General features: G+C 42.0%; 1 protein-coding gene across 3 annotated transcripts in view; it reads right to left on the bottom strand.

The window, feature by feature from the left end:
* Window positions 1-12,830, bottom strand: part of TMEM108 (transmembrane protein 108) — a 158,141-nt gene extending 145,311 nt beyond the window's left edge. Inside the window, exons 1-2 of one of the 3 annotated variants that reach the window (XM_079299969.1) lie at window positions 12,564-12,830; window positions 5,179-5,307 (exon numbers count right to left, since the gene is read on the bottom strand). The gene's annotated coding sequence lies outside the window, so the exon portion shown is untranslated. Of the gene's footprint in view, window positions 1-5,178; window positions 5,308-11,716; window positions 11,738-12,238; window positions 12,454-12,563 lie in introns of those variants that run through there. The other 2 variants (XM_079299968.1, XM_079299970.1) reach the window with 2 other exon arrangements.
* Between the last annotated feature and the right edge of the window lie 249 nt (window positions 12,831-13,079).

The raw sequence follows: 13,079 nt of genomic DNA, 5'->3' as shown, positions 1-13,079 counted from the left end.
AGAAACAAAAAAGAAAAGGCTACATCACAAATAGAGCTTTAAAAATTCACTTCTAGTAATCTAACGTACAATTAATAGCACAGATACAAAAAAACAAATACACAAGTCACCCTGTATAGATTTTCTATACTGACTTAATTTCTTGTATGAGGGTCTTCATTTATAAGGACCTCTTTACCACGAAGCAATGGTATCCTAGCTGCAATTTCACCTTTGCAAAGATTAGAGTTTAAAAGTTCAGAGTGGCCTGCTTCTTGAAAACTGAGTCTTTCTTAAATTTCTGTAGCTCTCTGTACTCCATTTACTATTTTCAGTTCTCTTCCTGAAGAGCAAAGAGTTGAAGTGTGACCTTTTTACTCACTTGAAATCTGACCTAGAAATGCACAGCTGAAACTTATCAGACTAATCCTTATTCTGAGGACAGGTATGGTATGGCCCACTCATTCTGCAGAAAGATCAGCCCACGGGTCTAAGAGTACAGCCAGGTCTGGTGCTTAGTTTGAGAAGTGGAATTTGGTTCTCTGCTTTGCATGATCCTGGGCTAATCTCAGTGGCCATCTGTATGGGGGGGTGGGATAAGGGCATTTCCCCACCCCACAGAGCTGATACACAAAACTATGGCTCATTATGGATAGTGAGGAACCTGAGGCTGAATAATTAAATACCTAAAAGTCTCCCAGCTTTCATTTCTACTCTTGGTGAATAACCAGAAGAAGCACTATGACATTCTGCACAGCCAGGCTCCTGCTTCTTTCTTTCTGCCAGTACTGATGGACCCTCTTAAACTAGTCTCATAGTAAGTTTAACTTTTTATCAGATTTCACAGTCTGATTTTACTCAGTATACCAGTTTATTTTCCATACCATATACTGAGCAAGAGACCATAATCCCAAATTTTCTCCACTTACTGGTGAATTCCCCACCTCACTTGACAGCATTTAACTGCACCCTAAAGACTTTTCATCCCCATTGTCTCTTACCAATCTGAAAGATACACCATCATTTACTGTCAGAAATAGTAACCAAACTTGTCATGGCCAGATCACCAGGTGGAGTGAATTATGTACATTCAGTGTCATCCACACGAACAAAATGCTATCAAAACAATTTTATTTTCCACCTAACCATCAAGAAATAACTGCTACATCTCACATGCTACTTGAATAGATGAATAAGTAGCAACATGTGTTTAGGTATTCTTCACTACAGAATATTGAATATTTTCCTTTTAGAAAAAAATTGAAAACAAAGTTGAAACAATTCCCCATCAAAACCAAAAAATGCTTTTTCCATGTTTAGACTATGATCTTTGTTCATACCTTTTTCCTTTTGACGGGTTTTGAATATAAGATTCTGTGACAAGTGACCAGTGTTGGTAGCAAGAGAGGCAAGAACAAACAGATCTGATGATTAGACAACTGTTGTTACTTTTGTATCTTAATGTCTGCTTCAGGAGTGCTGACTTGTGAAGCTAACTCCTCCAGGATTTAGCTCATAAAGGATCAGTGACTTCTAGCATGCTCTTGAGTAGCAACAAGGGAAAAACCTGGGGTTGCTTGCTGCTATCTCATCTTTTTACTTTAGGCACCACTGGGAAACCCTGCAAGGCAGAACTTCTCACTGGGGACAAGGGATCAAGAGGGCTGAAATTAGAAAAGACAGTTTGGCTGCTTTCAGTTCAAGTGGAAGTATTATGAGAAAGTGTTCCGAATTATGTCACACGGGGCAAGTGTCACTGCAGTTAGTGAGAACTTACTGTGCCAGCAAATGTCAGGACAAATTACACAGCAGGACAGGCAAGCTATGTGTCACACTCACTCCCAAAAGGAAAAGGCTTCCCCCCACTGCCAAGAACCTGCTCCCATTTCCCAGCTGATTTAAATCAAACTGCTCTCATTCAAATCAAAGCAGCATAGAGGGAGGACTGTAGTGACACGATGTGAATTCTTGGATCCCTCCCCACTCGCATGGATGAAATGCTTTGATTCTCCACCACCTTAAAACATGATCACCTCAAGGCTACAAAGCTGTAATGTAAATGGCTGCCCCCAGGTTCCTGAAGGCACTGCTTACCCTGCTGGTGAAAAATGTCTCACTGTCCCTATGCTCCTGGGTCATACTGATCTAATCTTTCTTGCCTCTTTGATCATATATTCTTTGCAGAAAGATGCATTTGCAATTTATGTGGGACCCAACAGGGTATGCAGAACAACTGAGCCCTCATCAAGGCCTGGGGTCCCTTAGCAGCACTAGAAAAGTGAGTAATAGGAACATAAAACTCAGTGCACCAGAAAGGAGAAAGGCAGGACTAAGTCATTAACAAATTCTTTTTCTTTTTTTTTTTTAATTTGAATATAAGGGAGTCTTTCACTGAACTGCAAACTCATAGCAAAATGAACTCATTTTGATTCAGCTATCTTTAGTTTAAAAATAAATGTTTCAATTAAAAATTACAAGTGCTTCAATATAGAGAAAAAACACATTCTTATGTTCTGTAGAGGAAACAAACAAATGAAAAACACACAGTATAACTAGGGCTACAAAATATTTGGATGAGTCGAAGAAAAATGTTTACTTTTTGTAGTCTCGGACTTTTCAGAGGTTTTCAGGCTTTCATTTTCATGAAATGAATATTAACTGAAAATCACATAGCTTCTTGTAATATTGGAATATCTGTGTCGGGTCTAAACAAGAAGGTTATTTGTTCCTTCAGTTCCTAAGCTTTGCTTGGTGTTTCAACCATTTCTCAATTAAAATCAGATAAACAGGGCCAAAAGGCTATCAAGAATAATGCCCACAAATAAACCACAATTTAAAAGTTTGGGAATTCAAAGTCTGGCTTTGATTTGAGCCACAATTGACTTCAGTTATTTATTCTATCCAGCAGCAGCAGGGTAACATTAAGAATCACTAGACAACACATACTATATAAACTATACTATATATACTACACCAATATGAGAGTCACTATAGCATATCATCTCAGGTGCTTTAAAGCAGGGAGTGGACAACACTAAAAGAGGAATGGAGATTCAGGAAAAACCAGGACTGTTCACAGAGGTAGCTGAGTAGCAAGCTCACATTTCCACACAGCAACACTGCAGGGACAACAGCCTTTGGAAATTGAAAAGTAGCAAAGCAACTCTGGGGCTCTAACAACATTTCTGCTGTGAAGCAGCACCAATAAATCCAGTTAACTAAGACACTGCAGAATACTCTGACCCTGTGCATTTTTCTTAGCCACTAGTACAAGTTCTTTTCAGCTACTCAATTTGTGTGCAACTCTGTCATTGACTGGTGTTCTGAATGGCTGGGCTTGAGCTATGTCTGTGTAAGCACAATTTGCCTCCATGTATTCAGACTCCATCCCCAGAACGGGGGGATTGCTGCAAGAATGCAAATCCCATTTGGAAGGATTACTTGCCACGCAACAGCCAGAGGCCCTGTCCAAGGTTGGGCTTCCTGCTGTGCCAAGAAGCTCTGATCCAGAGAGGGACATGATAAAAGCAGGCAAGGTGGCACAGGACAGTGGAACTGTCCCTTCACATGCACAGAACCAAAGCTGTCATTCCCTGTCCCCCTGCACACACCTTGTGTAAAGGTGCTCAAAGAAGAAAGCACAGACCAGCACTGTACTCCTGGCAACACAGATTCCACTGGGGCACCTGAGTGTGGACACCAGGGGTTACACAATCATCTGGTAGAAGAAATAAAACTCTCCAGAGAAGTGTGTGCTATCTAGACCAGATCCTACAGGTTTTTTATAATCTATGTACATTCCTTCCTAACAAGAGTTGTGGAATGTCCCAAGTACTCAAGAGTTTGAATGTGTTTTCTCTTTTAAGTTGCATTTGCTATTGCTTATCTTTGCATTTTCTGAATACTTTATATATGTCATTCTGTTTTATCAGCATGCAAGGGAGCCCCCCACCCCCCTATATCTACAGGATGCAGTGCCACAGTCTGTTACATTACCCACCTAAGGATCTCCTCAATTTAGTTCTTCCACAAAAGAAAGAGACTGGTTATCTCACACTGGGGAAATGGCAGACTGATAACACTAGTAGTCATACTTTCATACAGAACAGAAGCAATGGCACTGCACAGGATTGTTCCCATATCATTGAACACTGGCTGGTGAAAATGGAGAAATTAAATGCTGCAGTGGCCTGAGCTGAATGTCCTCTCTGGATTAAAGCTGAGACCAGCTAAACCCAGTTGCAGCTGCCTCTTTTTCCAACTGCTCAGCTCCCTGATTTGAACTCCTGAATAAAACAGAGCTGCTATGGTTTTGCATTTGTTTTGCAGCAAACTTGTGTTGATCCGATTCATTAAAATACGAAGTCCCACGTAGCCACTCCCCAGACATGCAGAACTACATCATCACAAAAATGAGAAATTTTACTTCAAATCCAGTTCAGTTCATGTATTTCTCAAGTGTTTCTACCAGTTACAAGTAGATTTTTGAAAATCTGTGTTTTGTACCTTTCCTGAAAACAACTCAGTGAAGGAAACATTCAGACTAAGTGATGGTGTGTCTGGGCATCAGGCAAAAGATGCACAGTAAATCTATTAAGCTCTCCACCACCTTCAACTTAGACCAGTAAGTACTTATTTTTACTGGTAGAGGAAGAAAAAAAAGGAAAATTAAGCAGTGTAAACAAACCATGTAACAATCCTGAAAGTGAAACACTAAAACTGTACAAAAAAAATGGCACAACTTGCATCTCCAGTCAGAGACATTTTCTGGCACTCAGTTTAGAGACTTTTTCTCCTGATTAGCTGCTACACTACGTACAGGCTTCAAGTACACTTCAATCTACAGCAATTAATAAGCAAATAAAGATGCCTTAGGTGAGCAGGAAGGTCTTCTATTAGCACATGCTAAAAACAGACAAACTGTAGAGCTATCAGAACAGATACTTCATATAATAAAACTCTGACCTTTACAGGACCCAAGGATCCAAATTTATCATTGGCTTTTGAAACTTGAGGCTTTTTTGGGTCTGCATTTTGTCAATTTATGTTATTAATAGCTGCCCACAGTTACCTGCAGTCAGACACGAGGTTGAACAAGCTTGGAGAACACCTGCACCACCATCTTGGGCAGTGCCACAGAAGGGGGCTGCACTGCACTGAAGAGACATAAACCAGCAGAGAATTCCATTCGTGCCTTACCTTGTAATGGGAAGAGCAGATGCCTTCAAACATATCTATATCCATACAGTCCATTGGTTCAGATCTTCCTGGTGATCAAAATGCTTCCAGCTTCTTGCTTTTTTATTTTTATCTGCCAGCTAGTGCAACCTGTAAATTTACAGAAGTGGGTGTGTTATTCCAAGATGTTTATTAATCTCATTTTATAAGACATTCAATTTAAATACATATGGCTCTGTGCCATGTGGCCTCTATTGCTCTCCAGAGCTTTCAGTGTAATGGATTACAGACCACATTGTTTCTGTAGGTTATTGATTTTTGGGAATGTAAGTAGAAGACTCTTCAAGATTTCTTTGCAGACTCAGACTTTCCAGACTGTCACATTCCATATGTGTATATTCTACAGATTTCACAACATACTCCTAATTTTAAGAAATCCAAACACTTAACAAAAACTATGGCACAACTTACATGAATTGTCAATTTCTTTGTTAATTTATCTGTTAAAGGTTGATTCTTGTGGAAAGAGACTAAATTCAATTTAAATACTAGTTTCAGAATAAGAATGTTAATAATCTGAGAAACTGGAAGTTGACAGAGTGGCCAAAATTTATACTCAGCAATCAAGGTAATAAAAAAGAAAAAACCTTTCCAAAAAGTGACCCTGGCCACTGTTCAATGGTTTTCAGGAACAAAATTAATTAGTGGGACAGTAAGAAATTCAGTCAGATTTTTTTTTTTAAACCTCTCAGGGAATCACAATGGGATTCCTCAAATGTATCCAGACCTGCAGCGCCTTCCAGGTATCTAAATTTGGTCATCTGAATCAAAAGGACTTCTGAAAAACCAAGCAACAGGTTCTTTGCTTATACAGTACAGTTTTCCTCTGTGAAAGCTATGAGGGAGTCACTTATATATTCTTGACTCCCCACTGCAGATTGCTCAGCATACAGAGCATTACCTCTGTACCTGACACCCCTCATCAATATCTTGATCCCTGTTATGCAGGACCCACAAGCAGAACACATTTTCATGGTGGATTTTACAAAAAACACATCTCAGTTTTCAAGAAAGTTCAATTAAACAACACAGTGTAATTATCTGTTTACTGGCAGACAGGCAGCCCGTGTTAGTTCAAGAGCTGCTTTGCTGAGCTGTATTCAACTGCTCAAACAACTGTTTCATTATGAGATTTCACCAGACACCCCTGGCTCCAGCACCATGGCACAGAAAATGGGATGCATATTTGCTGCTTTCCACATTTTGGCTCCTGCTGCTTAAAAGCCGTCCCTGCTCTCCACAGAAATTGTTTGTGAGTATTTCAAAGGTTAGTACAGCTTTGTGTGCATGTGGGTCGTGGGCTACACATCCTCTGTAGGCTGCTCTCTCCCTCCCTTTTTTATTATGGAAAATTGAAAATTAACTCACTTCAGTCAGAACGCCTAAAAGTCATAAGTGGTGACACTATGGTACATGAACCACTTGTAGCCTTACATCCTGCTGTAAATGCTGACCATGAAGGGCAGCACACAAAGCCACCCCATCCCTGCATGTCACATGCAGATGGCACATGTTACATCTCGTTTGATTGCTATTCAAACCTGAAATTCCTGGTGGAGACAGAGAAAGCCTTGATCCAGGGACATCTTCTGAGGGATCTGTGCCTCTGCTTTCATGCAGACAGATCTCAGTCTGAAAGGTCACACACAATTACCCCAGAATCCTTGATTTTGAATCTCCAAATAATAACAACATTACACAGGCTCTTCTTTTACTCCCAACAAGTTTCAGGACTTGATTTCTTTGAAGTAAAAGCTTTGTCCTTCAGAAGCACTGGATAAAATGACAGTCATGACCTAACATGGGGAAAAAATACAACACACACTCTTGCAAATTATGTACCACAATGCAAACTAATAGGCAAAAATACTGAAAATGCCATGCTATGCAGGTTATCTGAATATTTGCAGGCCATATTTGTATTCAACCCATGGTTTTGGACCTCTCTAATTAGAACAAATCCACCTTCTTCATGACAGTGGAGCCTGCAGAGACTGGCATGGGGAAGCAGCTTGCATTGCAACTCCCCTATATATCACAATTGCTGCGCCACGCTTGTGCTGGGATTTTGGCATAATACTGTGATAGTCTTTCAGAATACAAATCCAACATAATGTCAAATACATTCAAGTAAGTAAATCTGGGCTTAACACATGAAACCCTCCTGCCATCTCAGACCTGCTGGACGGACCAGAACCAGGTCAGGAGAGGCAGCCAGCAGGTCTTTCTGTGATCAGTCTCTGTTTCCCTGTAACAAGCAATCAGGGCTCAGACAGAGGTGAGTGGCTGCTGTCCTTTGAATGGTGGGCCAAAGAGGACCTTCAATGAAACATGGACTAGGACCACTCAACTCAGCAGAAAGAGGCAGCAGGTTAAGAAAAGAGACATCTGAGACATAGCTCTTGTCATGTGCTTGGATGCAGGTAAAGAGAACTTTGATGGCATTGCTCTAACAGCTTAGCATGGATCACATGGATTGTATCTGTGGTTACTTTGAAAAGGAAAACCACATTTTATGTTTCTTGGGTGACTTTCAAGCTTCTGGAAGAAAAAACAAAAGCACAAAGAGCAGACAGATACTGACTTTGAGTGACCTATTTACTGTGGATGTGGATATAGACTAATGATAAAGACAAGCTGCAACTACTTCTGAGCTATGACACCCTCCCACTATGCCTGTGTGATTTCCAGACACCAGGGAGTTCTATGCCCCAATGTATACGTGTTATGAAATATCAGAATCAACCCTAATGCAGAACCTCCATTTACAACCACCATAAAGGACTCCTAAATGTAGTCCTGCACCATCTATTCTAGAGGACTACCACTGGACTAAAATAGGGATGCCAGTGATCTTTTAAGTGACCACAGAGACCACTTCTCTCATCCATGTCTTCCATGACTAACATAGTGTACAAGTGGCTTGTCATAAAACTATTTTTGTTCCTTAGGCATCATGATGTTTTACTGAAAGATCATTCCTGGAAAAGTCTGCCTTAGTAGACAGCTTAATAAGGCAGACTGAGCTGCCTAGCCAAACCTTTTATTAAATCACACCAAAACTGCCTGAATTTATGCCATTGCAAAGACTGTGGAAAATTCCTGGCTGCCCTGGAAGCATATGTACCAACCTCAGAGCAAAAACTCACACATCCTTGTTGATTCATACTAATGTCATTGTTTACAACGACAGGATGCATTAAATCCTGCTTAAATTACTGGGCATAAAAGCACTTGTGGATTGACATGTGGTCTTCCCTCAATAGCACTGTAATGGGGATGAGGTAAACCAGCACCATGTCTCCAGATGCCTGCATTCCTCTGCACACTCCCACCCACCTCCCACCACATCTCCAGCTCTTTCCCTTTGTCATTTTCTCTTCTTCCCGCCTTTCTGTTTAGCTCTGCCTCTCCTCTTGTGCTAGCAGAGGTTGGAGAGCAGCTGGCTGGTAAAATGGATTTGCAGAACAAGACCTGGGACTCTCAGCTGACCATGCACAAGGTGCATGCCACCCATGTGACAAAGAAGGGACAGCAAAGAAGATGAAGCCAAGCTCTTCTCAAGGGCTCAGTGAAAGAACAAGGTGAAACAGGCACAACCAAAAACACAAGCAACTGCACTTAAACAGGAGAAAACTCTCACTGTGAGGTTGGTCCCACACAGATACAGGTGACCCAGAGAGGCAGTGAAGTCACCAACCCCAGAGACTGAAGACATTCAAAACTCACCTGCACACAGTCCTGTGCAAACCGCCCTAGATGTTTTGAGCAAAGGGTTGGATACAAAAGCTCCAGAGGTCCCTGCAACCTCAGCAATTTTACAGCCCTGTAAACAGAGCCCTGTTCCCAAATTTACTTAACTCTATTTTTAAAACAGGTTCACCATCACATGTTAGTGACCTGGCCAAATTAAAAAATTGATCCTGAACAGTGGTACAAGAATTTCAGTTGAGGTCTCCACACTCCACAGATGGAATGGACTGATGACAAAATGACTTTGAAAATGTACCCAGATGTTAAAGATGCTTCTTACTCTGAGAATCATGCTGTTTCTTTTATGCAGAAGAATGAAGAGAAGGCACAGAGAATTAACTGCCATAATAAAGAACAAGTTGGACCCTTACCCAGCTCCAGAGAGCTTTTCAAAGGAAAACTGGCAAGCATGCCAGCTGATATACTTCTTTCAGGGAATGCTATCAGCAAACCAAAGGTCACAGTGAGTGTTTTACCTATGGATTACATATATCATCAGTGGCAAGGATTACTCAGTACCAAGCAGAGATGTATCATGTTCTTGCCCAAAGAGGTGGCTAAGTGTTCTGCATAATTCATAATCTCCATCAGCCAGGAGCAAGAGATAGGTCATTCTTTCCTATACCCATCACTCTTAATTTCAACAGTTACCACACTCCTATTATTAATCATCTACTGGTAACACCTCTAACCTCACCATTCTAAGTCCTAGTATCTTAAACTTGAACTCTGAAAAGCTTTATATATAACAGACTACAAATCAGATCCAGAGTTATAACCTGGGTTCACTCCTGTTTCTTTTGAAAAATAACTCAGTCTTCAGTCAGAAAAGGGAGTTAACTATGAGGTTTTCTCTTTGTGAATGTTAAGTTAAAAACTTCACAGAGATTTCTATTCTTCCTATTTTGTATATTTACTGTGGCCAGCACATGTCTTCAGATAAATTACTTGTGGCTACCCCACAGTAACTGTGTCTAGTGATTTCCTAGAAATAATTCAGGGAATAACAAGACTTTTGGTCCACTTTAATTTCCACTGACTTTAAGATTTAAGTATCTTCAGTATCACAGTCATAAAATTGCTCCCTATCACTCAAAGGAGATCTACTGCAGACTCCATATTGTCTTTAGCTATGCTCCACAAGACAGTTGATCTGTGGATGCAAAAACTTAGTAGCTATTCATTTAAAAAATGGTTTGTTGCTTATTAATTAATTTAATTGTTTAGCAAGCACAGCCAGGCATATCAGTTCATATTTTGCTCAAGCAAGGATGTCATGGAACAAATCAGGGAAAGTTTTCTACACAGATACACTAACTCTGATAAGAAAAGATAATTTGCAAGCACATACACTAGAATTTATTCAATTACTTGCCTGTCTTTACCTGGCAATCGATTAATCCAATTTCTAGCACAACCAAAACTTCTGGTCTACCTATAATCCAATGAGCTAGACTGGAGCATGAGTTAGTTGGTTTTTGTTGATGCAGCTGAGGTCTGTTGCATGGACACCGAGAGATTTGGCTTAGCTGAACTCTTGCTTTGGGGAGCTGCAGGCTGTGAAGAAATGTAATCTGTGCTGATTCAGCTTATCTGCTAAGGCAACACAGCTCTGGCAAGACCTCCAATGGAAGGCAGCACCAGAGGAGATGCTACAGCACAAGCACTTAGCAATATTGCCTGCTGTTGCCAGGAGAGGAAAGATTGTCCAGTGTTGTCAAACTTCTAAAGGCAGTGACAACACATAAAATCTCTTTAATATATGCACAATATTGCAGATATGTCAGGATTATATTGACCCATCCATTTTATCAGCAGAAATAAAAGGTTTTGTCAATAATAACCTTGAGTTTTGTTTTACTCTGCATTAGGCTGCTGTAACTATAGATCCTGGGTGCAATAGCATAATTGCATCTCTACCATTATAACACTTGTAATTGGCTTCCCTCTTTCTTTAATCTCTCCAGTGGAAAGATCAAAGTTCAAACTATTCCATACCTGGCATTAGTCTAGAGAACATTAGTTTACAAGGGTAGAGCAAATTCCATCAGTTCTAATAGGATTAAAGGTGTTTCTGCAGTTTTCAAATCCTCAGAAGTAGCACTTTTTTAAAAAAGGAATAACTAGTGTTTACACAGTTGATTAGCACGGTCCACCACCATCAGAATAGCTGGTAAGAAATTTAGCAGAATAATTTCACTGTATCTGCATAAACTATTGCTTTATGATTATGACTTAAGTAAGTCTGACATAAACTAGAGGGGAATAGGTCACTCTGGGACAACAGGATAGTGGGCAACAGCCAATTGCTTGCATGTGTAGTTGTAGGTCTAGTTAAGTTTTTAAGTCTCTAGACTATCTTCGATACAGGTAGTGTCACTGTTACTATACCCTTATCTATTCCTACTAATTATCTGGTTAAAATCACTCTGCAAACATCAGGGCGCACTCTGATGAACTTAACATAGATTTGAACAGTTACATCTGCCTTCCAGAGGTAGTGCTGCAAACCGTTAGTAGAAAATGTTTGCTTAATTTTTTTTTTCTTTTGAATTGTTTTCCTTAATCTACAGATTTACACACTTTCCCCTCTTCCCCTATCCTCCTAAAAAAATAAAGGCCAGGTGTAAAACAACACCCTCATTCATGAAAAGCATGTTCTCACTGCTGATTTACCTTCCCAGACAGTCAAAGGGTCATTTTTAAACATTAAATTGTCAATAGGATAAAGATGAACTGATCCTACTTGCTTTAATTAGCGGGTTTTTCCACAGCAGCTTCTCCATATAAAGGACTCCCTCCACAGACCTTGAATGTCTGACTGCTTTCTGCACTTGAGAGAGGTGAATTTTCTCTGATACAGTATATATTTTGTAGTTCTGCAGCACAAGCATGGTCATTTACCCATAGCATAGTCAATTTCCTTCCCAATTTTTTCTGTATAAGTTCTGTTTAATCCTTAATTACTTATGCATAGCTGTTTTATCTCTGTTACAACCTATGCAATCTCTGCTTGAAAATATTTTAGTGAAACAGTCGTCTGGCCCCTCCTACTATATGAGAGAAACAGACGAAGGCTATCTCTAGTAAACTGCCTATCACTACTACAACAGGATTTTCCAGTGGTTACACTTCAAGACATCTTTAAAAAAGGCTGCCGTCTTACACGCAGTGTTCTACTCTAAATACAACATGCTAGCCACAGGCTGCCAGCTCATTTTGATATGGAGCAGACTCGTGCCTTTGGCTGAATAATGCCAACACACACCTCTACAAACTGGTCGCGACAAGCACCCGCTTGAAAAACAAAAAAAAAAAATTTAAAATCCTGCCTTCAACCCGAGATAAGATGCTTTTCACGCAATGACAGATACTAATGCCACCTTCCCTCGCAGCTCCCACCCGTTGGAAAAGAGTGGAAATAATCCACACGCTATTTTCACTACGTGCCTAGCTCGGAAACTGCTTATTCACATACAACCGAGCCCCCTACGCTGCAGAAGGACAGCTACAACGCAATGCTCCTTAAACTAGCAGCGAAACCACCCGCCTCTTCACATCACCTCTCATCGAACAGGAATAAGGAGACGAACCCAGAGGCGAACGCGTCTCACAAGCGTAGCCCCAGCCCCAGCCCCAGCTGGTGCGCCGAGCCGAGCCGAGCCCAGCCGAGCCGAGCCGAGCCCAGCCGAGCCCAGCCGAGCCGAGCCCAGCCCAGCCGAGCCGAGCCCAGCCGAGCCGAGCCGAGCCCAGCCGAGCTCAGCCGAGCCGAGCCCAGCCGAGCCGAGCCCAGCCAAGCCGAGCCGAGCCCAGCCGAGCCGAGCCCCCGCCCCGGCGGCGGACCCCGGCGAGCAGGAGCCGCTCGCCGCCGCTCCCCGCCGCCGCTGTCGCTCACCTCCCCAGCGCTGCCGCCGCTGCCGGGCACCTCCGCCGGCCGCTGCCGCTGCCGTGCCGCTGCTGCTGGCCCGGCGGCGGGCGGGGCTCCAGCGGCCCGGCCTCCCCGGGAAGGGTCCCTGGCTGCGGCTGGGCGGGGAGGCGGCCCCGCCGCGGGGGCGCGGAGCGGCGCCGAATGTAAATGAGGAGCGGCGGCTGTCGGTGAGGGGCAGGGT

The sequence above is a fragment of the Erithacus rubecula genome (assembly GCF_903797595.1).
Source record: "Erithacus rubecula genome assembly, chromosome: 3".
NCBI classification, from domain to species: domain Eukaryota; kingdom Metazoa; phylum Chordata; class Aves; order Passeriformes; family Muscicapidae; genus Erithacus; species Erithacus rubecula.
Note: the sequence above shows the minus strand (reverse complement) of the source record. Positions and strands in the feature narration are given on the sequence as shown.